The sequence below is a fragment of the Lolium perenne genome, chromosome 3 (genome assembly GCF_019359855.2).
Source record: "Lolium perenne isolate Kyuss_39 chromosome 3, Kyuss_2.0, whole genome shotgun sequence".
Lineage (NCBI taxonomy): Eukaryota > Viridiplantae > Streptophyta > Magnoliopsida > Poales > Poaceae > Lolium > Lolium perenne.
The window spans coordinates 124699048-124725229 of record NC_067246.2 but is presented as its reverse complement, the minus strand read 5'-3'; the positions used below and the strand labels follow the sequence as shown (position 1 = coordinate 124725229).

Genomic DNA, 26182 nt, shown 5'->3' with positions numbered 1-26182 from the left:
ATGATCTTGCATGCTCTCCGTTATTAGTAGATGCTCTGGCCAAGTTGATGCTAGTAACTCCAAGAGGGAGTATTTATGCTCGATAGTGGGTTCATGTCTCCATGAATCTGGAGGAGTGACAAGAACCTCTAAGGTTATGGATGTGCTGTTGCCACTAGGGATAAAACATTGGTGCTATGTTCGAGCATGTAGTTACTGATTACATTACGCGCAATACTTAATGCAATTGTCTGTTGTTAGCAACTTAATACTGGAGGGGGTTCGGATGATAACCTGAAGGTGGACTTTTTAGGCATAGATGCATGCTGGATAGCGGTCTATGTACTTTGTCGTAATGCCCAATTAAATCTCACAGTACACATCATAATATGTATGTGCATGGTCATGCCCTCTCTATTTGTCAATTGCCCAACTGTAATTTGTTCACCCAACATGCTGTTTATCTTATGGGAGAGACACCTCTAGTGAACTGTGGACCCCGGTCCTATTCTTTACATCGCATACAATCTACTGCAATACTTGTTTTACTGTTTTCTGCAAACAATCATCTTCCACACAATACGGTTAATCCTTTGTTACAGCAGGCCGGTGAGATTGACAACCTCACTGTTTCGTTGGGGCAAAGTACTTTGGTTGTGTTGTGCAGGTTCCACGTTGGCGCCGGAATCTCTGGTGTTGCACCGCACTACATCCCGCCGCCATCAACCTTCAACGTGCTTCTTGACTCCTACTGGTTTGATTAAACCTTGGTTTCTTACTGAGGGAAACTTGCTGCTGTGCGCATCACACCTTCCTCTTGGGGTTCCCAACGGACGTGTCAATTACACGCATCAAGCAAATTTCTGGCGCCGTTGCCGGGGACATAAAGAAAAGTTACACCACAAAGATTTCTATCTCCCACGTCAACTGCACGCCAGCAGCAAATTTCTGGCGCCGTTGCCGGGGAGATCAAGACACGCTGCAAGGGGAGTCTCCACTTCCCAATCTCTTTACTTTGTTTTTGTCTTGCTTTATTTTATTTACTACTTTGTTTGCTGCATTATATCAAAACACAAAAAAATTAGTCGCTAGCTTTACTTTATTTACTATCTTGTTTGCTATATCAAAAACACAAAAAAAATTAGTTACTTGCATTTACTTTACTTGATTCATCATGTTTCCTTTTAATTTTACCACGAAAGACATACCGGTAGGACGTGGGTCTATAGTTGGGAGAAATAATATAGAAGAATTTTTCAATCATGTTAGTACCGTTGAAGATTTTGAAGATAGACACTTGGAAGAACTAGCTCCTACTTATGAAATTGCTGCTGCTGCTTTAGTTCGCATGTTGGAAACTAAATTTGTTAATCTCAATCCTATAATCCAACACATGTTTCTCACACTTGGTGATATGGAAGAAGGGGAAAAGAAAGATTTTGTTTTAGAAACCCTTCTTAGAGAATTTGGTGGTATAGTAAGAGAAGCTAGAAAGGTCTTTGCTAAATATGATATGCTTGGTTCTTATACCAATTTTGTTAGTCTCCTTGAAAAGATGGATATGGATAGAATAAATTACACTAATAATATTAATGATGGTGGGGAGATCAAAGCACCAATACCATGTAAGCTCCTAGCGATGAATGATGCACTAGAAAATAACTATGCTTGGCTTGTTCCTGAAAATTTGTTTGATGAGAGTAGCAAGCCCAAGACTAATGAAAAGGGAGCCGCTGAAACTTATGTATCCAATATACTATGCATGGTTGAGAAAACTCCAAACCCCGCTGAAGATGCTTCGTCTCTCGATAATACTTGATATACACTTTCTGCGCCTAGCTGAAAGGCGTTAAAGAAAAGCGCTTATGGGAGACAACCCATGTTTTTACTACAGTACTTTGTTTTTATTTTGTGTCTTCGAAGTTTTTTACTACTGTAGCAACCTCTCCTTATCTTAGTTTAGTGTTTTATTGTGCCAAGTAAAGTCGTTGATAGAAAAGTTCATACTAGATTTGGATTACTGCGCAGAAACAGATTTCTTTGCTGTCACGAATCTGGGCAAAATTCTCTGTAGGTAACTCAGAAAACTATGCCAATTTACGTGAGTGATCCTCAGATATGTACGCAACTTTCATTCAATTTGAGCATTTTCATTTGAGCAAGTCTGGTGCCTCGATAAAATTCGTCAATACGAACTGTTCTGTTTTGACAGATTCTGCCTTTTATTTCGCATTGCCTCTTTTGCTATGTTGGATGAATTTCTTTGATCCATTAATGTCCAGTAGCTTTATGCAATGTCCAGAAGTGTTAAGAATGATTGTGTCACCTCTGAACATGTTAATTTTTATTGTCCACTAACCCTCTAATGAGTTGTTTCGAGTTTGGTGTGGAGGAAGTTTTCAAGGATCAAGAGAGGAGTATGATGCAATATGATCAAGGAGAGTGAAAGCTCTAAGCTTGGGGATGCCCCGGTGGTTCACCCCTGCATATTCTAAGAAGACTCAAGCGTCTAAGCTTGGGGATGCCCAAGGCATCCCCTTCTACATCGACAACATTATCAGGTTCCTCCCCTGAAACTATATTTTTATTCCATCACATCTTATGTGCTTTGCTTGGAGCGTCGGTTTGTTTTTGTTTTTTTTTGTTTGAATAAAATGGATCCTAGCATTCACTTTGTGGGAGAGAGACATGCTCCGCTGTTGCATATGGACAAATATGTCCTTAGGCTTTACTCATAGTATTCATGGCGAAGTTTCTTCTTCGTTAAATTGTTATATGGTTGGAATTGGAAAATGATACATGTAGTAATTTGCTAAAATGTCTTGGATAATGTGATACTTGGCAATTGTTGTGCTCATGTTTAAGCTCTTGCATCATATGCGTTGCACCCATTAATGAAGAAATACATAGAGCATGCTTAAATTTGGTTTGCATATTTGGTCTCTCTAAGGTCTAGATAATTTCTAGTATTGAGTTTGAACAACAAGGAAGACGGTGTAGAGTCTTATAATGTTTACAATATGTCTTTTATGTGAGTTTTGCTGCACCGGTTCATCCTTGTGTTTGTTTCAAATAACCTTGCTAGCCTAAACCTTGTATCGAGAGGGAATACTTCTCATGCATCCAAAATCCTTGAGCCAACCACTATGCCATTTGTGTCCACCATACCTACTGTGGGGACCCCGGACTAGCTGTCCGAAATACCCTGTTATGTATACAGTTCACGATCCCATGATCAGTGCGCCGTGAACACATAACCGAACTGATATCAAATTACACCATCCATTACAAAGCGGAATAAGAAAATTACAACATGGTCACATGACCAATACTTACATAATAGCCTCGAAGGGCCTAACTAAACATCAGAGTAGCATCATCACTTCAGCAGCGCAGTACCCAAGTCATCTGCCATAACCCTACAGGCAACTGACTGGGGAGACGTTCCTAGCCCGCATAGACGTCGTCAACTCCTTCTTCATCTGTCGAACTCCTTCAAGTCTGGCCAAGTAAATAGCCAGGGACAAAGCCATGAGTACATTTGGAATTGTACTCGCAAACCATCAAGAAGGTGATAAAAATTCTAACTAGAGAAGGCAAGAGAGGAAAAATAGTTTCTCTCGTGGATGTAGCATGTGGAAGAGAAATAATTTCTCTTGTGGATATAGCTTGCATGAGAAGATCAGTTTCTTTTGTGGATATAGCATGCCGGCATCTCAAGTGATGCGGATACTATGGTGTTTTCAAAGACATCACGCTAACCTAATAAGAGGGAAGGTAGCATACCGCCCTCTCAATAGATGGGGACGCTAGGGAAGTCCTATGACATATCTATCTCTTTATTGAAGAAGAGTTAGCATATCGCCACCTCATTTGATGGGAATGCTAGAGAGATCCTATGACATATCTATATCTTTATTGAAGAAGATACTTCAAAAGAGTTCTACAACATAAAACACTAGGATGGGGGTAACCCAATTTTATTTATCCTTCCCGACCATCTCCATATGGTCGACACATCCTTTCCCGTACCCTTCCGGTACTTCAAAACAAGTTCTTTCCTTTCCTTTGTCAAACAATTTTGTAAAACAAAACTCATCAGGCTAAGCAACAGCCATTCCAACCGTCCATGACCGCGGACACGGCTATTCGAATAGATTTGACTCTGCAGAGTTTGCACACTTTCCCCACAAGATCCGCGAGTTCATCATGTGGGCATCATCCCCGCATATCAACTATGCCATGACAAAAACTCGGACATAGCCTTTCGCCTATTCGTCTTAGCACGGGATCCTACCCTATGGAGTATGTACCTCCCCGGCACCGTGGCAGCTCACCTCACTTTGAGCGTGGCTCCACCGCCAAGCCAGGAGACCCATAGTGTCTTCCGGACGGGTCAGCCCCGAAGGCCTCCCGTTATACTATTGTCTCCACCAACGACAATCCGGATACAGGGGTAACCTTACCCTTATATAGTTGTGCGGTGTCCCATGTTAAGAAGAACAAACTACGAGCTAAGCCCCGTCCCACTCCAGGGTAATGTGGTTGCGCGGGTTAATTGTCACGGGTGAATACTTAGGCGCCAAAGTTTTCGAAAACAAGATTTTCTTTTCAACCATCTTTGCCAAGATCCTTTCCTTTCATAAACACACACTTGGGTAAGTCCAACTCACCCAAGGTTTTCAAAAACATTTACAACAAGGTAAACCTTGAGGGGTTCCCATCCTATAGTTTCATGAATGGAACTAAAACATCACCATGGCCGAGATGAAGGTCATCACGCCCATGAGGGGATGGGTGAGTGGCGTAAAGAGGATCATACTTGCTTAAGGTAAGCATGTATAATGACAACATAAGAGGAAACATTTTCAGATTGGTGGTGCTAAGTGTACAAGTTAGATAGTGGAGTATCACTATCCAACCTACTTTCCCATGGGTACACGGCATACTTCTCTCAAGTTGAGAATACGCCAAGATCATGACATTGATACCTCTATACTACAAAGAGGGTGGATGTGGTGTAAGTTACTATCTTGAGATGGAACATGCTCAAGTTGAGCATACAAGATCACCAAGTGGAATAGCACGGCCATGTTACCATGCATCCCATAAGGACAATAGTGGAGCATCACCACTAGGGAGTACCCCACTTGCAATCACACATAGATGACATAAATAGAGACAATAACACACATAGAATGAAGGCGCTTTGAACATCAACAAATGACATCCAACTAGACACCGGATCAGAGATCAAAAGATGGCTTGCCTTGGCTTATTTGTCCCTGTACTCCTTCAACTCCATCAATATAAGAATCCCAACAATATAAATAAAATCCTTGTCCAATTCCACTTCTTCTTCTTCTCCGGAATTGCTCGCGTCTATCGCCGGAAAATATAAAAGGAACACAATCAATCACATTGCACCAACAAAACAAACATACAACAACCATGATTTAACCATTCAATAAAGAGCTACCATACAAAGGACTTATAGATACCACAAACAACTTAAAGAAAACCCATGTTATTTACCTAGTAAAGGTATGAGAGTATCATAACTTAGCAATTTCCTCTCTCGGTTATCACCATAGTATAAACCAAACATCCCCTGGTAGATAACATCATAAAGAGGACAAAAGCATTAGTTTGACATCAAATACATTCACAAAACATTTTCAAACATTTTTGGAAAAAGAAGAAAACAGTTTTCCTCACTTAGTTTGCTCACGTAACACCACACAAGAATAGGAAGCAAATGATATGCCCTACCATTTGAAAACTTAAGCAAAACAAAAGAGCTAATGCTAAATTGCAGAGATTTTGTTTTGCAAACATAAAACAAAGGTTGCCCACCTCTACTAAAAAGAGTTGGTCAAGGGTTTTAGACAAACCGAAAAGTTTTGTTTCAACAATGCATGTCACACATAAACATTACTAACAGCAACAAATATGTATGAACAGAGACTAATAATATTTTTCCTAGATAGCCAGTACTAATACAAGACTAACCCAATTGGAATCACTCAAAAGGTTGAACCTACAATTTTAGGACCTTGCTTGAATCTGACTGTACAGAAAACAAGATCTGTATGCCAAAAATTGTAGAAAAATCCTAAAAATATGAGGTCAGTTGCATCTGAAAGGTATTGACAATACGGTTCTAATGCAATTGGTTTCACTCGCAAATTCATCTCCAAGCTCATGGTATAAACAGACAAAGTCAGATCTGACCAGAAATTGATCTGTGAATCCTTTCAATTCTATATGGTCATTTGAAGTAAACCCAACGCCAAAATGAAGGTACTGGAGAGGGCTTTCACCCAAAATTGAGTTTTCTCAAAAAGGTTTTGTAAAACGGAAGAAATCTAACAAACAATGATTCTGCATGTTTGCAGAACTTTATTTATCATGCAAAATCCGTAACGAATTTGAGGATGAGACCAACGCCAAGTTGTAGATATTTTCAGTACCTATCTGCAGAACTTTGAACCACTCGATTTGGATCTGCGCACGAGATTTGGCGGATTTTACAAGATCGTACCAGAATCTGAAACAGCAAGAAACAGAAATTACTGCAAGGTTTTGGACGAACTTTGCTCAAGAACTTCAGATCTGAGGATAGCTCAACCTTCTCCATGCTTGGACCAACATGCACCTGCATCAAGATCCAATCTTAGCAATGGAGGGAGAAGAAGAGGAGATTAAACCATCTAAGGTTAGGGAGAAGAAGGAGAGGGAGGCTCTCATGGTGAGGATGAGCTTGAGGGAGGGGGAGAGCTTCATCTTGGTGGCTTGCCATGGCTATGGCCGGCCATGGGAGCAAGGGGAGCACCATTTTCGTGGGGAAGTGGAGGAGGAGAGTGTGAGGGAGTGGAGGAAATAGTAGGGAGTGAAAAGAAATGAGGCAAAGGAGAGGAGTGGAGAGGAGTGGAGAGTGGGAAATGAGAGCAAGTGAGGAGGGAGTGGGCTGCCAAGCCCCTTTATATAGAGGGAGAGGGGGTGGGTTGGCTGCCTCCTCATTGATTGAGTTGGTTGGGAGGTAGCCTCCTCATTGATTGAGTTGGTTGGGAGGCTGCCCATTTATGGATTGGGGTAGGTGGGAGGCATGGCTTGTATAAGAAGAAAAAGGGGAGATAGTGCTGGCCGAATTTTGAATGCAAACACAAATTGGCCGGCTCCATTCTTGCCAAACAAAAATGAACAATGAGAGAGAGATGCACATCATCCATGTGCATGATGTTGAGGAGGTAATGTTGATGGAGGTTGAGACATAGAGATAGAAATGGAGAGTGAGAGTGATATGCATTAAAAGGAAAATTTGTTATCACTTTGTTTGTGGCAAACAAATGATGGAAAGAGATAGATCCAAGGTTTAGAGGGGTAGTGATGGAAGTACAGGTACAACACCAATGGTGAATATGGTGGCATAAAATCAATTCAAGAGGTCAAGGTGTTGATGGAAAAGAATGGGGGAGTGAGATAGGTATGAGGAAAAATAAGTTGTTCTAAAAAAAAAGAGGTCAATTTGGAGTGGTTTGAAATACTCCCTGAGTCTAGGGTTCAGTTGAAGGGAGTCCATTTGAAAGTATCAAATGATCATCCATTTGATCAAGAATTGGAGGATGAGGGGATACAATGTGGTAAATCAGTGATGTGCATAAGATGTGCAAGGATTGTCATTTCAAAAAAAGAATTTAGTTGAAAGGGATTTGAAACACCTCAATTGGGAATGAACTCAAGTGGAATGGAATTTGAAAAAGTTGAGAGAAACTAGTTGGAACATAGGAGGTCAAAATGTTCTACTTACTTTCTCAAGTGAAGTAGAGTTTTTCTCAAATGTAAAATAAGCAAGAGGAAGACAAGAAATGGTATAGGTACCATAAACAAGCCTTTTGTAAAATGGAAAACAAAATAGAAAATAATGTTTTAGAAATCAGTACTTGGTAGAAATGGGATGAAAAACAAAACCCATTTCAGTTCTTTGTTTTCTTTGAAGAAATATCCTGAAAAGATTTTATAAAACTAGAAGTAGTTTTGTGATCAAAACTAGAGAAGGAAAAACAATAGGGTTTTTGAGAAAGAAAACTAATTTAGGGAGGAGTGTTCTCAAGGGTAGATGGTGGCCTCAAAATGTACCCATCATTCCCAATCTTGGTTTTGTGAAGATTAAACTTGAATAAAAACAAGAGGTAAAAGTGAAGGAAGTGATCTTGAGGTAAAACATTGGATAGGGTACAAGATCAAGTTGAATATATGAGCTGCAAGGATTGACTGAGACATGCAAGACGTGGAGGTTGAAGAGGATGTTGCATAGATGAGATCCATGCATTGAGGTCAACAATAACAGTGGTGGTTGCTTAGATATCAACTGCCAAAGTCTGGAACTTATAAGCTTGCCAAAACAGATTGTTGACTTCGCTTCAGAATCAACCTATGATGAGTGGGTATAAGAGAAGGATGTGATGAGGGTAGATGATCCCAAATTTTGGATTCAAGGATGGTTTGAGCTGGACTAACACAAATAGGAATATCAAGATGGCACACTCATGTTGCCATCGGGGAGAAGAGTTTGATGTAGTAAAAAGGAAAACAATTTTACCCAAGTCACACATGTGTTTTATTAGGTGAGTTGTATGTCTGACCACTAGAGGTGTTGTTCTTTGAGGTACTCAACACAGAACTCCACAAGAAATCAAGACAATATATCTAGTGGCAGATCAAAGCAATTCATCACAACAAACAAATCAAGGCAACTCATCTAAATTAGTCTATAGAAAAAGTTTTTGTTCCCCCTAATTTTTGAAATATGGACAATTAATCAAGGTTGCAAAAGTTGGGGTGTTACAGATCTTCCACCCTTAAAATAATCTCGTCCCGAGATTACTGAGCGTAGAACTGGAGGGGTTGTAAAGTTTAACGAAAATTAGACTCCATTTTTATGTAGACATGCCTTTGTGTGGAGAGGGTCGCAACTTCAGCTTGTGAGAGACATGATGGATTTCTGACGATGGCGAGCTTCATGAAGAGGCTGACGACTCCGTGCAGATGTTGGATCTATACCTTCTTAATGATCCTAGCGGGGTTCATGATTGTGGGAGAGTTAGTGCACCCAATGGTGCTTGAGCAGGGTTGAAAACTTTTTAGAGTTAGCTTAAATTTAGTGGAAGACGAAGTCTTCCATCCTTAAAATTGTTCATCGGGGAGGGGGCGTTAAAAACTGTAAGCTTCGGCCACGGGTCTTGTCGGGCGCTTTTTGGAGAAGCCCTTGATCTTTGGAGTTGAACATCTTCAGCGGGCGTTGAGTAGTCCACGGCTTCAAGAGGGGTTAGTGCATCCCACATTTCCAACGATGTGTTAGAAAGGTTTAAAAATGTTAGGGTTAGCTCCAACTTTTAGTGGAAGACTTCCACCCTTAAGATTTTTCATCGGGCTTTCGGAAAATCTTAGAGCTTCTGCCTTGCGGTCCTGTCGGGGGCTTCTGAAGGAGTCATCGATCTTCCGTACTCAGTTGAAGAATCTTCAGGGGCGACGTGCAGACCGCAACTTCAAGAGGCACTCACGGTGTTAACTAAACCATAGGGGACGCGCCGTGAGTTAATAAGTTGATGAAACGCCTGGTTGGTACCCATATGAAGCAGCAACAGGGGTCGTCGAAGACAATCTTCAGCTTGAGGGTCGGTGCTGACTTCAGTAGCAACTAAGAAGTTAGCGGGTAAACTACGCCTAAAGTCTTGAGTCTTGAGGTATCTTCAGGAGCCTTCACTTGATGAGGACCAGACGAACCATGTGATGTAGCTTGGCTTTGACGCTATTGTTCTCTAAGCTTGTTAGACGGTGTGTCAGAGGATAGTTTTAAGAAGACATCCTCGAGGTTAGCGCGATTATGCTCCAAGGTTAGTCCAAGTTAGTATGTCTCCTCGCAGAGGTGCAGTCATTCTTGAAGGTAGGGCTTCTTCTTTCTTGGCGTAGTCGAGATGCTCCAGCTGATATTGAAGGAAGTTAGCGTAGATGGGGGTTTGGGTTAGTTTTCCTGATGTTTGAAAAACAACTGCTAACGGGGGGGGTAGAGTTAGAGCTTTTCGTTAACTTATCCAACTAACTAGCAGTTAGCAAAGCATCGGCGAGGTAGGTGAGGGTGAAAACATCTTTGGGAGGCTTTCTAAGCTAGTTTATCACACTAAGGGTGTTTTTCAGACCGAAAGGCCAAGACAATTATACACACAACAAACAAACAAAAGACACTCAAGGCAGCACACAAGGGAACTACAAGCAATCATCAAACCAGGCATGGTAACATAAGTACCCATGGAATGCCTAATGCGCGGGGGTAGCTCAATCAAAATGATTGAGTTTGTCCTATCCATCCTATATGTTTGGGGCTGGTCACGTATGCTGACGTCTTCATCTTGCTGACATTGGCTTCAACTTGGATCCTTGTAGCAGTTGTTGGCGACGTAGGCCTGGTGTTGAGTCATCGATGTCGAGGTGAAGACAAAAACTGCGTAGATCTTCTAGTCTCGATATCCCGGAAACATGAGGTCTTCAGAGAGGTAGTTGTGGAGGTACCCCAAGGTTGACAACTTCTGGTGGCTGGCCTAAAAATTACTAGTCAAGAAATTGAGAACTTGATCCTTGACGACTACGAAAGTGCGAGTCCAAAGAGGAACAAAGTCAGCCCCTTGACAAACTTTGGTGACAACCAAAGACATGACGTTATCATCCCTATATGTGCACACTAAGTTGACCTCCAATCTTCATGAGTCTTTCTGAGGGATTGATCCATCTTTGAGTTTGAGTCTCCGGTCTGAGTTGGGAACCTCGTCCAATTTGTAGGTTTGAAGTGGATGAGGCAATAGATTAAGAATTTTTGAATATTTATCGTAAAGTGGAGGGATAAGAATTTAGAAGTTTTTGAAGAAATAAGAGGAGTAGAAGCTTTGCTTCTGACTAAAGAAAGAATTTGTTTCGCAAATAGTTTTTCCCAAGTACTTGTTTCCTAACTAACGTCCATGCTAACTAAGGTCTCCTACAGTCAGGATGGCTCTGATACCAGCTCTGTGGGGACCCCGGACTAGCTGTCCGAAATACCCTGTTATGTATACAGTTCACGATCCCATGATCAGTGCGCCGTGAACACATAACCGAACTGATATCAAATTACACCATCCATTACAAAGCGGAATAAGAAAATTACAACATGGTCACATGACCAATACTTACATAATAGCCTCGAAGGGCCTAACTAAACATCAGAGTAGCATCATCACTTCAGCAGCGCAGTACCCAAGTCATCTGCCATAACCCTACAGGCAACTGACTGGGGAGACGTTCCTAGCCCGCATAGACGTCGTCAACTCCTTCTTCATCTGTCGAACTCCTTCAAGTCTGGCCAAGTAAATAGCCAGGGACAAAGCCGTGAGTACATTTGGAATTGTACTCGCAAACCATCAAGAAGGTGATAAAAATTCTAACTAGAGAAGGCAAGAGAGGAAAAATAGTTTCTCTCGTGGATGTAGCATGTGGAAGAGAAATAATTTCTCTTGTGGATATAGCATGCATGAGAAGATCAGTTTCTTTTGTGGATATAGCATGCCGGCATCTCAAGTGATGCGGATACTATGGTGTTTTCAAAGACATCACGCTAACCTAATAAGAGGGAAGGTAGCATACCGCCCTCTCAATAGATGGGGACGCTAGGGAAGTCCTATGACATATCTATCTCTTTATTGAAGAAGAGTTAGCATATCGCCACCTCATTTGATGGGAATGCTAGAGAGATCCTATGACATATCTATATCTTTATTGAAGAAGATACTTCAAAAGAGTTCTACAACATAAAACACTAGGATGGGGGTAACCCAATTTTATTTATCCTTCCCGACCATCTCCATATGGTCGACACATCCTTTCCCGTACCCTTCCGGTACTTCAAAACAAGTTCTTTCCTTTCCTTTGTCAAACAATTTTGTAAAACAAAACTCATCAGGCTAAGCAACAGCCATTCCAACCGTCCATGACCGCGGACACGGCTATTCGAATAGATTTGACTCTGCAGAGTTTGCACACTTTCCCCACAAGATCCGCGAGTTCATCATGTGGGCATCATCCCCGCATATCAACTATGCCATGACAAAAACTCGGACATAGCCTTTCGCCTATTCGTCTTAGCACGGGATCCTACCCTATGGAGTATGTACCTCCCCGGCACCGTGGCAGCTCACCTCACTTTGAGCGTGGCTCCACCGCCAAGCCAGGAGACCCATAGTGTCTTCCGGACGGGTCAGCCCCGAAGGCCTCCCGTTATACTATTGTCTCCACCAACGACAATCCGGATACAGGGGTAACCTTACCCTTATATAGTTGTGCGGTGTCCCATGTTAAGAAGAACAAACTACGAGCTAAGCCCCGTCCCACTCCGGGGGTAATGTGGTTGCGCGGGTTAATTGTCACGGGTGAATACTTAGGCGCCAAAGTTTTCGAAAACAAGATTTTCTTTTCAACCATCTTTGCCAAGATCCTTTCCTTTCATAAACACACACTTGGGTAAGTCCAACTCACCCAAGGTTTTCAAAAACATTTACAACAAGGTAAACCTTGAGGGGTTCCCATCCTATAGTTTCATGAATGGAACTAAAACATCACCATGGCCGAGATGAAGGTCATCACGCCCATGAGGGGATGGGTGAGTGGCGTAAAGAGGATCATACTTGCTTAAGGTAAGCATGTATAATGACAACATAAGAGGAAACATTTTCAGATTGGTGGTGCTAAGTGTACAAGTTAGATAGTGGAGTATCACTATCCAACCTACTTTCCCATGGGTACACGGCATACTTCTCTCAAGTTGAGAATACGCCAAGATCATGACATTGATACCTCTATACTACAAAGAGGGTGGATGTGGTGTAAGTTACTATCTTGAGATGGAACATGCTCAAGTTGAGCATACAAGATCACCAAGTGGAATAGCACGGCCATGTTACCATGCATCCCATAAGGACAATAGTGGAGCATCACCACTAGGGAGTACCCCACTTGCAATCACACATAGATGACATAAATAGAGACAATAACACACATAGAATGAAGGCGCTTTGAACATCAACAAATGACATCCAACTAGACACCGGATCAGAGATCAAAAGATGGCTTGCCTTGGCTTATTTGTCCCTGTACTCCTTCAACTCCATCAATATAAGAATCCCAACAATATAAATAAAATCCTTGTCCAATTCCACTTCTTCTTCTTCTCCGGAATTGCTCGCGTCTATCGCCGGAAAATATAAAAGGAACACAATCAATCACATTGCACCAACAAAACAAACATACAACAACCATGATTTAACCATTCAATAAAGAGCTACCATACAAAGGACTTATAGATACCACAAACAACTTAAAGAAAACCCATGTTATTTACCTAGTAAAGGTATGAGAGTATCATAACTTAGCAATTTCCTCTCTCGGTTATCACCATAGTATAAACCAAACATCCCCTGGTAGATAACATCATAAAGAGGACAAAAGCATTAGTTTGACATCAAATACATTCACAAAACATTTTCAAACATTTTTGGAAAAAGAAGAAAACAGTTTTCCTCACTTAGTTTGCTCACGTAACACCACACAAGAATAGGAAGCAAATGATATGCCCTACCATTTGAAAACTTAAGCAAAACAAAAGAGCTAATGCTAAATTGCAGAGATTTTGTTTTGCAAACATAAAACAAAGGTTGCCCACCTCTACTAAAAAGAGTTGGTCAAGGGTTTTAGACAAACCGAAAAGTTTTGTTTCAACAATGCATGTCACACATAAACATTACTAACAGCAACAAATATGTATGAACAGAGACTAATAATATTTTTCCTAGATAGCCAGTACTAATACAAGACTAACCCAATTGGAATCACTCAAAAAGGTTGAACCTACAATTTTAGGACCTTGCTTGAATCTGACTGTACAGAAAACAAGATCTGTATGCCAAAAATTGTAGAAAAATCCTAAAAATATGAGGTCAGTTGCATCTGAAAGGTATTGACAATACGGTTCTAATGCAATTGGTTTCACTCGCAAATTCATCTCCAAGCTCATGGTATAAACAGACAAAGTCAGATCTGACCAGAAATTGATCTGTGAATCCTTTCAATTCTATATGGTCATTTGAAGTAAACCCAACGCCAAAATGAAGGTACTGGAGAGGGCTTTCACCCAAAATTGAGTTTTCTCAAAAAGGTTTTGTAAAACGGAAGAAATCTAACAAACAATGATTCTGCATGTTTGCAGAACTTTATTTATCATGCAAAATCCGTAACGAATTTGAGGATGAGACCAACGCCAAGTTGTAGATATTTTCAGTACCTATCTGCAGAACTTTGAACCACTCGATTTGGATCTGCGCACGAGATTTGGCGGATTTTACAAGATCGTACCAGAATCTGAAACAGCAAGAAACAGAAATTACTGCAAGGTTTTGGACGAACTTTGCTCAAGAACTTCAGATCTGAGGATAGCTCAACCTTCTCCATGCTTGGACCAACATGCACCTGCATCAAGATCCAATCTTAGCAATGGAGGGAGAAGAAGAGGAGATTAAACCATCTAAGGTTAGGGAGAAGAAGGAGAGGGAGGCTCTCATGGTGAGGATGAGCTTGAGGGAGGGGGAGAGCTTCATCTTGGTGGCTTGCCATGGCTATGGCCGGCCATGGGAGCAAGGGGAGCACCATTTTCGTGGGGAAGTGGAGGAGGAGAGTGTGAGGGAGTGGAGGAAATAGTAGGGAGTGAAAAGAAATGAGGCAAAGGAGAGGAGTGGAGAGGAGTGGAGAGTGGGAAATGAGAGCAAGTGAGGAGGGAGTGGGCTGCCAAGCCCCTTTATATAGAGGGAGAGGGGGTGGGTTGGCTGCCTCCTCATTGATTGAGTTGGTTGGGAGGTAGCCTCCTCATTGATTGAGTTGGTTGGGAGGCTGCCCATTTATGGATTGGGGTAGGTGGGAGGCATGGCTTGTATAAGAAGAAAAAGGGGAGATAGTGCTGGCCGAATTTTGAATGCAAACACAAATTGGCCGGCTCCATTCTTGCCAAACAAAAATGAACAATGAGAGAGAGATGCACATCATCCATGTGCATGATGTTGAGGAGGTAATGTTGATGGAGGTTGAGACATAGAGATAGAAATGGAGAGTGAGAGTGATATGCATTAAAAGGAAAATTTGTTATCACTTTGTTTGTGGCAAACAAATGATGGAAAGAGATAGATCCAAGGTTTAGAGGGGTAGTGATGGAAGTACAGGTACAACACCAATGGTGAATATGGTGGCATAAAATCAATTCAAGAGGTCAAGGTGTTGATGGAAAAGAATGGGGGAGTGAGATAGGTATGAGGAAAAATAAGTTGTTCTAAAAAAAAGAGGTCAATTTGGAGTGGTTTGAAATACTCCCTGAGTCTAGGGTTCAGTTGAAGGGAGTCCATTTGAAAGTATCAAATGATCATCCATTTGATCAAGAATTGGAGGATGAGGGGATACAATGTGGTAAATCAGTGATGTGCATAAGATGTGCAAGGATTGTCATTTCAAAAAAAAGAATTTAGTTGAAAGGGATTTGAAACACCTCAATTGGGAATGAACTCAAGTGGAATGGAATTTGAAAAAGTTGAGAGAAACTAGTTGGAACATAGGAGGTCAAAATGTTCTACTTACTTTCTCAAGTGAAGTAGAGTTTTTCTCAAATGTAAAATAAGCAAGAGGAAGACAAGAAATGGTATAGGTACCATAAACAAGCCTTTTGTAAAATGGAAAACAAAATAGAAAATAATGTTTTAGAAATCAGTACTTGGTAGAAATGGGATGAAAAACAAAACCCATTTCAGTTCTTTGTTTTCTTTGAAGAAATATCCTGAAAAGATTTTATAAAACTAGAAGTAGTTTTGTGATCAAAACTAGAGAAGGAAAAACAATAGGGTTTTTGAGAAAGAAAACTAATTTAGGGAGGAGTGTTCTCAAGGGTAGATGGTGGCCTCAAAATGTACCCATCATTCCCAATCTTGGTTTTGTGAAGATTAAACTTGAATAAAAACAAGAGGTAAAAGTGAAGGAAGTGATCTTGAGGTAAAACATTGGATAGGGTACAAGATCAAGTTGAATATATGAGCTGCAAGGATTGACTGAGACATGCAAGACGTGGAGGTTGAAGAGGATGTTGCATAGATGAGATCCATGCATGGAGGTCAACAATAACAGTGGTGGTTGCTTAGATATCAACTGCCAAAGTCTGGAACTTATAAGCTTGCCAAAACAGATTGTTGACTTCGCTTCAGAATCAACCTATGATGAGTGGGTATAAGAGAAGGATGTGATGAGGGTAGATGATCCCAAATTTTGGATTCAAGGATGGTTTGAGCTGGACTAACACAAATAGGAATATCAAGATGGCACACTCATGTTGCCATCAGGAGAAGAGTTTGATGTAGTAAAAAGGAAAACAATTTTACCCAAGTCACACATGTGTTTTATTAGGTGAGTTGTATGTCTGACCACTAGAGGTGTTGTTCTTTGAGGTACTCAACACAGAACTCCACAAGAAATCAAGACAATATATCTAGTGGCAGATCAAAGCAATTCATCACAACAAACAAATCAAGGCAACTCATCTAAATTAGTCTATAGAAAAAGTTTTTGTTCCCCCTAATTTTTGAAATATGGACAATTAATCAAGGTTGCAAAAGTTGGGGTGTTACACCTACCTACTACATGGTATTTCTCCGCCATTCCAAAGTAAATTGCTTGAGTGCTACCTTTAAAATTCCATCATTCGCCTTTGCAATATATAGCTCATGGGACAAATAGCTTAAAAACTATTGTGGTATTGAATATGTACTTATGCACTTTATCTCTTATTAAGTTGCTTGTTGTGCGATAACCATGTTTCTGGGGACGCCATCAACTATTCTTTGTTGAATATCATGTGAGTTGCTATGCATGTCCGTCTTGTCTGAAGTAAGAGAGATCTACCACCTTAATGGTTGGAGCATACATATTGTTAGAGAAGAACATTGGGCCGCTAACTAAAGCCATGATTCATGGTGGAAGTTTCAGTTTTGGACATATATCCTCAATCTCATATGAGAATAATAATTGTTGCCACATGCTTATGCATTAAAGAGGAGTCCATTATCTGTTGTCCATGTTGTCCCGGTATGGATGTCTAAGTTGAGAATAATCAAAAGCGAGATATCCAAAATGCGAGCTTTCTCCTTAGACCTTTGTACAGGCGGCATGGAGGTACCCCATTGTGACACTTGGTTAAAACATGTGTATTGCGATGATCCGGTAGTCCAAGCTAATTAGGACAAGGTGCGGGCACTATTAGTATACTATGCATGAGGCTTGCAACTTGTAAGATATAATTTACATAACTCATATGCTTTATTACTACCGTTGACAAAATTGTTTCATGTTTTCAAAATAAAAGCTCTAGCACAAATATAGCAATCGATGCTTTCCTCTTTGAAGGACAATTCTTTTACTTTTATTGTTGAGTCAGTTCACCTATCTCTCTCCATCTCAAGAAGCAAACACATGTGTGAATTGTGCATTGATTCCTACATACTTGCATATTGCACTTATTATATTACTCTATGTTGACAATTATCCATGAGATATACATGTTATAAGTTGAAAGCAACCGCTGAAACTTAATCTTCCTTTGTGTTGCTTCAATACCTTTACTTTGATTTATTGCTTTATGAGTTAACTCTTATGCAAGACTTATTGATGCTTGTCTTGAAGTACTATTCATGAAAAGTCTTTGCTTTATGATTCACTTGTTTACTCATGTCATTGCCATTGTTTTGATCGCTGCATTCATTACATATGTTTACAAATAGTATGATCAAGGTTATGATGGCATGTCACTCCAGAAATTATCTTTGTTATCGTTTTACCTGCTCGGGACGAGCAGAACTAAGCTTGGGGATGCTGATACGTCTCCGACGTATCGATAATTTCTTGTGTTCCATGCCACATTATTGATGATATCTACATGTTTTATGCACACTTTATGTCATATTCGTGCATTTTCTAGAACTAACCTATTAACAAGATGCCGAAGAGCCAGTTGCTGTTTTCTGCTGTTTTTGGTTTCAGAAATCCTAGTAACGAAATATTCTCGGAATTGGACGAAATCAACGCCCAGGGTCCTATTTTGCCACGAAGCTTCCAGAATACCGAAGAGGAGACGAAGTGGGGCCACGAGGTGGCCAAACCACAGGGCGGTGCGGCCCAAGCCCTGGCCGCGCCGACCTGTGGTGTGGGCCCCTCGTGCCGCCTCTTTACCTGCCCTTCCGCCTACAAATAGCCTCCGTCGCGAAACCCCCAGTACCGAGAGCCACGAGACGGAAAACCTTCCAGAGACGCCGCCGCCGCCAATCCCATCTCAGGGGATTCTGGAGATCTCCTCCGGCACCCTGCCGGAGAGGGGATTCATCTCCCGGAGGACTCTTCACCGCCATGGTCGCCTCCGGAGTGATGAGTGAGTAGTTCACCCCTGGACTATGGGTCCATAGCAGTAGCTAGATGGTTGTCTTCTCCCCATTGTGCTTAATTGTCGGGTCTTGTGAGCTGCCGAACATGATCAAGATCATCTATCTGTAATTCTATATGTTGCGTTTGTTGGGATCCGATGAATAGAGAATACTTGTTATGTTGATTATCAAAGTTATGTCTATGTGTTGTTTATGATCTTGCATGCTCTCCGTTATTAGTAGATGCTCTGGCCAAGTTGATGCTAGTAACTCCAAGAGGGAGTATTTATGCTCGATAGTGGGTTCATGTCTCCGTGAATCTGGAGGAGTGACAAGAACCTCTAAGGTTATGGATGTGCTGTTGCCACTAGGGATAAAACATTGGTGCTATGTTCGAGGATGTAGTTACTGATTACATTACGCGCAATACTTAATGCAATTGTCTGTTGTTAGCAACTTAATACTGGAGGGGGTTCAGATGATAACCTGAAGGTGGACTTTTTAGGCATAGATGCATGCTGGATAGCGGTCTATGTACTTTGTCGTAATGCCCAATTAAATCTCACAGTACTCATCATAATATGTATGTGCATGGTCATGCCCTCTCTATTTGTCAATTGCCCAGCTGTAATTTGTTCACCCAACATGCTGTTTATCTTATGGGAGAGACACCTCTAGTGAACTGTGGACCCCGGTCCTATTCTTTACATCGCATACAATCTACTGCAATACTTGTTTTACTGTTTTCTGCAAACAATCATCTTCCACACAATACGGTTAATCCTTTGTTACAGCAAGCCGGTGAGATTGACAACCTCACTGTTTCGTTGGGGCAAAGTACTTTGGTTGTGTTGTGCAGGTTCCACGTTGGCGCCGGAATCTCTGGTGTTGCGACGCACTACATCCCGCCGCCATCAACCTTCAACGTGCTTCTTGACTCCTACTGGTTCGATTAAACCTTGGTTTCTTACTGAGGGAAACTTGCCGCTGTGCGCATCACACCATCCTCTTGGGGTTCCCAACGGACGTGTCAATTACACGCATCAAGCAAATTTCTGGCGCCGTTGCCGGGGACCTAAAGAAAAGTTACACCACAAAGATTTCTATCTCCCACGTCAACTGCACGCCAGCATTGTGCCAAGTAAAGTCGTTGATAGTAAGGTTCATACTAGATTTCGATTACTGCACAGAAACAGATTTCTTTGCTGTCACGAATTTGGGCCTAATTCTCTGTAGGTAACTCAGAAAATTATGCCAATTTACGTGAGTGATCCTCAGATATGTACGCAACTTTCATTCAATTTGAGAATTTTCATTTGAGCAAGTCTGGTGCCTCTTAGAAATTCGTCTTTACGAACTGTTCTGTTTTGACAGATTCTGCCTTTTATTTCGCATTGCCTGTTTTGCTATGCTTGATGGATTTTTCTATTCCATTAACTTTCAGTAGCTTTGTGCAATGTCCAAAAGTGTTAAGAATGATTATGTCACCTCTGAACATGTAAATTTTAATTGTGCACTAACCCTCTAATGAGTTGTTTTGAGTTTGGTATGGAGGAAGTTTTCAAGGATCAAGAGAGGAGGATGATACAATATGATCAAGGAGAGTGAAAGCTCTAAGCTTGGGGATGCCCCGGTAGTTCACCCCTGAATATTTCAAGAAGACTCAAGCGTCTAAGCTTGGGGATGCCCAATGCATCCCCTTCTTCATCGACAACATTATCAGGTTCCTCTAGTGAAACTATATTTTTATTCCATCACATCTTATGCACTTTGCTTGGAGCGTCCGTTTGTTTTTGTTTTGTTTGAATAAAATGGATCCTAGCATTCTTTGTGTGGGAGAGAGACACGCTCCGCTGTTGCATATGGACAAATATGTCCTTAGGCTTTACTCATAGTATTCATGGCGAAGGTTGAATCTTCTTCGTTAAATTGTTATATGGTTGGAAACGGAAAATGATACATGTAGCAATTGGTAAAATGTCTTGGATAATTTGATACTTGGCAATTGTTGTGCTCATGTTTAAGCTCTTGTATCATATACTTTCCACCCATTAATGAAGAAATACATAGAGCTTGCTAAAATTTGGTTTGCGTAATTGGTCTCTCTAAGGTGTAGATAATTTCTAGTATTGGGTTGAACAACAAGGAAGACGGTGTAGAGTCTTATAATGTTTACAATATGTCTTTTATGTGAGTTTTGCTGCACCGGTTCATCCTTGTGTTTGTTTCAAATAACCTTGCTAGCCTAAACCTTGTATCGAGAGGGAATACTTCTCATGCATCCAAAATCCTTGAGCCAACTGATGACCCACAAGTATAGGGGATCGCAGCAGTCTTCGCGGGAAGTAAATCCCAATTTATTGATTCGACACAAGGGGAGACAAAGAATACTTGGAGGACTTAACAGCGGAGTTGTCAATTCAGCTGCACCTGGAAACAGACTTGCTCGCAAGAGTTTATCAGTAGTAACAGTTTTATAGCAGTAGCAGTAGTGAAATAACAGCAGCAGAGTAACAGAGACAGCAGTAGTGATTATAGTAAATAGCAGGATTAAAATACTGTAGGCACGGGGACGGATGACAGGCGTTGCATGGATGAGAGAAACTCATGTAACAATCATAGCAGGGCATTTGCAGATAATAATAAAACGGTGTCCAGGTACAAAGCAATCAATAGGCATGTGTTCCAATTATAGTCGTACGTGCTCGCAATGAGAAACTTGTACAACATCTTTTGTCCTACCAGCCGGTGGCAGCCGGGCCTCAAGGGAATCTACTGGATATTAAGGTACTCCTTTTAATAGAGCACCGGAGCAAAGCATTAACACTCCGTGAACACATGTGATCCTCACGTCACTACCATCCCCTCCGGTTGTCCCGATTTCTGTCACTTCGGGGCCATTGGTTCTGGACAGCGACATGTGTATACAACTTGCAGGTAAGACCATAAACAATGAATATCATGATGAAACAATAACATGTTCAGATCTGAGATCATGGCACTCGGGCCCTAGTGACAAGCATTAAGCATAACAAGTTGCAACAATATCATCAAAGTACCAATTACGGACACTAGGCACTATGCCCTAACAATCTTATGCTATTACATGACCAATCTCATCCAATCCCTACCATCCCCTTCGGCCTACAGCGGGGGAATTACTCACACATGGATGGGGGAAACATGGCTGGTTGATGGAGAGGCATCGGTGGTGATGATGGCGATGATCTCCTCCAATTCCCCGTCCCGGCGGAGTGCCAGAACGGAGACTTCTGGCTCCCGAAACGGAGTTTCGCGATGTGGCGGCGTTCTGGAGGCTTTCTGGCGACTTCGACTTCTCTCCGTGCGTTTTTAGGTCGAGGGCAATAAGTAGTCCGAAGGAGGGCGTCGGAGGCCGGCCGAGGGGGCCACACCACAGGGCCGCGCGGGCCCCCCCTGGGCCGCGCCGCCTTATGGTGTGGGGCCCTCGGGCCTCCACCTGACTTGTTCTTCTGGCTCCGTCAGTATTCTGGGAAAATAGGGCCTTCTGCATAAATTCCGAGGATTTTCCTGAAAGTTGGATTTCTGCACAAAAACGAGACACCAGAGCAGTTCTGCTGAAAACAGCGTTAGTCCGTGTTAGTTGCATCCAAAATACACAAATTAGAGGCAAAACAATAGCAAAAGTGTTCGGGAAAGTAGATACGTTTTGGACGTATCAACTCCCCCCAAGCTTAGCTTATTGCTTGTCCTCAAGCAATTCAGTTAACAACTGAGCGATAAAAGAACTTTCACGAACACATTTGCTCATATGATGTATATATTCTCATGCTATGGCTAACACTTAGGCAGTTCATAATAAGATGCATGCAAATAAGATCATCTAACAGCTATGTCAATCATGGAGAGGTACCAAAAATTAATTATAAGCATCATGAATCATGTATATAAGCAGGATTGCAATGTTCATAAGAGAGTATGATAAAGTGGTATCTCGCTTGCCCGTATCTAATCGGCAAAACATAAATGCCCAGGCACCTCTGAAGTTCATAGAAAGACTAGAAGTAGTGATTGTCAAAGATAAAAGCATCAAAGTTATATCACAATCAATCATAGTTTGAGACAAGCATATTATACTAAGAATGACAGTTGTGCTCTCAAGAAAGTGCTCAAAGAAAGGATGGAGACACAACATAAAAGTAAAAGATTGACCCTTCGCAGAGGGAAGCAAGGATTAACATGCGCTAGAGCTTTTCATTTTTAAAACAGGAGTAAAATTATTTTGAGAGGTGTTTGTTGTTGTCAACGAATGGTAATGGGTACACTAACTACCTCGCCAACCGGACTTTCAAGAGCGGCTCCCATGAATTATTTTTATGTTTATGCGGCACTCCTTCCAACCTTTCTTTCACAAACCATGGCTAACCGAATCCTCGGGTGCCTGCCAACAATCTCATACCATGAAGGAGTGCCTTTTTATTTTAGTTTTATTATGATGACACTCCCCCCAACCTTTGCTTACACAAGCCATGGCTAACCGAATCCTTCGGGTGCCGTCCAACAATCACATACCATGGAGGAGTGTCTATTTAAGTTAATTAATTCGGGACTGGGAATCCTATTGCCAGCTCTTTTTGCAAAATTATTAGATAAGCGGATGTGCCACTAGTCCATATGAAAGTCCGTCAAGAGTAAATGAAAAGATTGAAAGTTAAACACCACATACTTCCTCATGAGCTATGAAACATTAACACAAATTGAGAAGCATTTTGAAGGTTTTAAAGGTAGCGCATGAGAATTTACTTGGAATGGTTTGAAATGCCATGCATAGGTATTTATGGTGGACACTTTGGAACAACTTGGTTTTCAGGTGTTTGGAAGCACGAGCAGCGTTCCCGCTCAGTACAAGTGAAGGCTAGCAAAAGACTAGGGAGCGACAAATCAAGAGAGCAGTAACTGTCATAATCATGCTTGCGGCAAAATAAATTAACAGAGGCATAAAAGTGATACAAGAACTCTGAAGCAATAAAAATCATCGAGGCTTAATTGACTTTTTGTTCAGTCATATGCATGCGTGAGCATGTGCCAAGTCGATATAAATGAATTATTCAGAGGAGGATACCACAATGCCATACTTACTTATGAATAAAACAATGCAAGCAAACATCCATGACATGCTACTCATATTAATAAATTGGAGCTAAACATGAGAGATCATGAACTACTAGACTTTCTCAAATAACATATACCTCACATGAACCAACTAAACATGCTCACATGGATGAGTATATGTACAAAAATGAAAACAAATAGAGTTCATACCAGCCTCTCACCACAATCCAATTGTCGTAGATCGTCATTATTGCCTTTCACTTGTGCAACTTGGATAATATGAAATGAAAACCACGCTCCAGCCACCGAAGACCATTGAACTCATGATGAACTTTACAAACCAAAGAAGAACAGCAAATATTTTTGGTGTTTTCGAATTGGAAACAAGAACAAAAGGAAACAAGCAAACAAAGCAAAATCTTTTTGGGTTTTCTTGTAGCAGACTAGCAATAGCAAATAAAGCGAAATAAATGCAAGAAATCAAAACAACCAAATGGTAAAGAGAAACAACAGAAATATTTTCGGTCTTTTTGTGTTTTGGGAAAGAAACAAAACAAAAACAAGAATTGGCAAACTAGAAAAGTTACATAAACACAAAGCAGCAGAAATTCGTCAAACTTGACAGCAGTACAGTACTCGATTTTTAAGAAATTCTTCCACTGCTCAAATCGAAAAGTGTTCAACTAATGAAAGTTAGATAACAACCTGAGGAACATGCACAAAAATCGGCTTCGCAAAATATCGTTCTGGCTATTTTTGAGATTTTTTTTGGTAACAGTCCAGAATCTGTTTTCAGGCAGCACTTCCCCAAATATCATCTTCCTCTCATTAGAAAACCACTCAAAGAAACTAAACAAGTATATACAAGTATCCAGAAACCATAATATGCAAAGAATGAGTGATGCCGGTATACCTCCCCCCAAGCTTAGGCTTTTGGCCTAAGTGGAGTTCAATCCCATCGAGGCCATGAGGTAGTATCTCCGTAGTACGACGAAGATGGATCATATTCCAGGTATGTGCTAGAAAAAGCACCCGGATACGTGACGGTGTAGTCGTAGGAGGGCTCGGCATCCTCGGAGTCATGCTGCTGGTGGAAGTCTTGTATCTTCATATGTTCCTCCACTTCCTCCTTAGTGCGCGACCATGGTTGCCTGTCAATACTGAACAAACCTGGCTGGGGAAGAGGGATTTCCTTCTCATCCCCGTCAGCAAACAACATTCTATAGACCATATTATCTAAAGTGGAATAAGCGGTAACAAAATGATGTCTTTTCATAGCAGCAATATCAAGTCTCCTAGGGGTTAATGGCACATCATTAGAATCAAGAGGAAGTCTTAAATGTGTTAAAATGCGCAATGCAATAGTTCCTCCAAAAATAGGCCCCCTGTTAGACAGGCGGCGAGCAATAAGAGAACCAAGATGATATGGTGTCCGTCCAGTAAGTGCAGCATTCAAGAAAGCAAGATGATAGCTAGAAATATTGCTAGTGTTCTCCCTACCAAGAATGCTAGTAGCAATGTAATATGCAAAATATTTAATGGCGGGGAGTTGGATGTTCCTTATCTTGCCACGCTGAATGGTGCGACAATCATCATCGGTGATCCCTCGATAGAGCTCCAACAGGTCCCGGGGGTTGTCATCAATCCTCCTTGATGTACCTACAGGGGCAATATCCAATGCACTACAAAATTCTTCCAATTCAATAGTAACAGGATTACCATAGATCTTGAATGCAACTGTCGGCCCATATTGCTTGTTGTGGAACTTCAAGCTCTCGACGAAGATTTTTGTGAGCATGTAGTATTGCTCTCTTTCATCTCCCACGTAGGCGGCTAAGCCCGCCCTGTTGACAAGGGTGAATAAATCATCCAATATCCCTGCATTTCTCAGAAAATCATAACATGGGAAGGATGAAGCATTAGGAGCCCCATTGTCCTCTTCGGGCGCGAAGCTAGGCGCGACGATATCCTCATTGTAGGATCGCCTAAGTCGGGTGGCGGTCCTAGAGGGCCTCCCGGTGCTGGTTGTTCCCCTTTGAAACAATTCTCCAAAGTTGAACTTCTTCATCTTCCTTTTCTGAAAGTTTTCAACAAGTGATATAAAACTTGATTTGTTGACATATAATCAAGGGGAACTACTATAGGAACTTGCTATAGTACTAATCATGCATCAAAACTAGTTTATACAACTTAGAACAAGCATGCAAGCTCACTAAACATGTTACCTACAGCAGCAAAATATTCAAGATATACTCAACCAAACAAAATTCTACTTGGATAATCGGAGGAGTCACATACCGGAGAGCAAATGTGCCAAATTTCAGACAGAAATCTGGGCTGAGCAAAGAGATCGAAAAATCTTGAGCTCTTGAGCAAAAACACGAGTGAGAGAAAGCTGGTGTTGATTTTTTCGGGAGAGAGAAGAGTCTGGGAGAAAGAGATGAAGTAGTGGAGCAAAGGGGAGCCCACACGCCAGGGTGGCGCGCCCCCCTTCCAGGCCGCGCCGGCCTGTGGGGTGCCACCCTGGGGTGCCCCACAGGTCATCTCCAGGTGCTCCCAGGTGCATTTTCGAAAAATAGGACCAACGGTAT

At 41.5% G+C, this 26182-nt stretch overlaps 1 long non-coding RNA gene across 4 annotated transcripts; it reads right to left on the bottom strand.

Annotated features, from left to right (window-relative positions):
* Nucleotides 1–3233: 3233 nt before the first annotated feature.
* On the bottom strand, nucleotides 3234–15234 carry LOC127342291 (uncharacterized). Of its 4 annotated transcripts, XR_011755353.1 has the most exons (7): nucleotides 14464–15234; nucleotides 14342–14375; nucleotides 13403–13478; nucleotides 13137–13249; nucleotides 5515–5590; nucleotides 5249–5361; nucleotides 3234–3480 (listed from the first exon to the last, which is right to left on the bottom strand). It is a non-coding gene; the product is annotated as an uncharacterized lncRNA (long non-coding RNA). The 4 variants fall into 4 exon arrangements; XR_011755354.1 differs by lacking the exon at nucleotides 13403–13478 and having other exon boundaries at nucleotides 14464–15230; XR_011755355.1 differs by lacking the exons at nucleotides 3234–3480; nucleotides 5249–5361; nucleotides 5515–5590 and adding exons at nucleotides 8754–8831; nucleotides 11033–11367 and having other exon boundaries at nucleotides 14464–15222.
* Between the last annotated feature and the right edge of the window lie 10948 nt (nucleotides 15235–26182).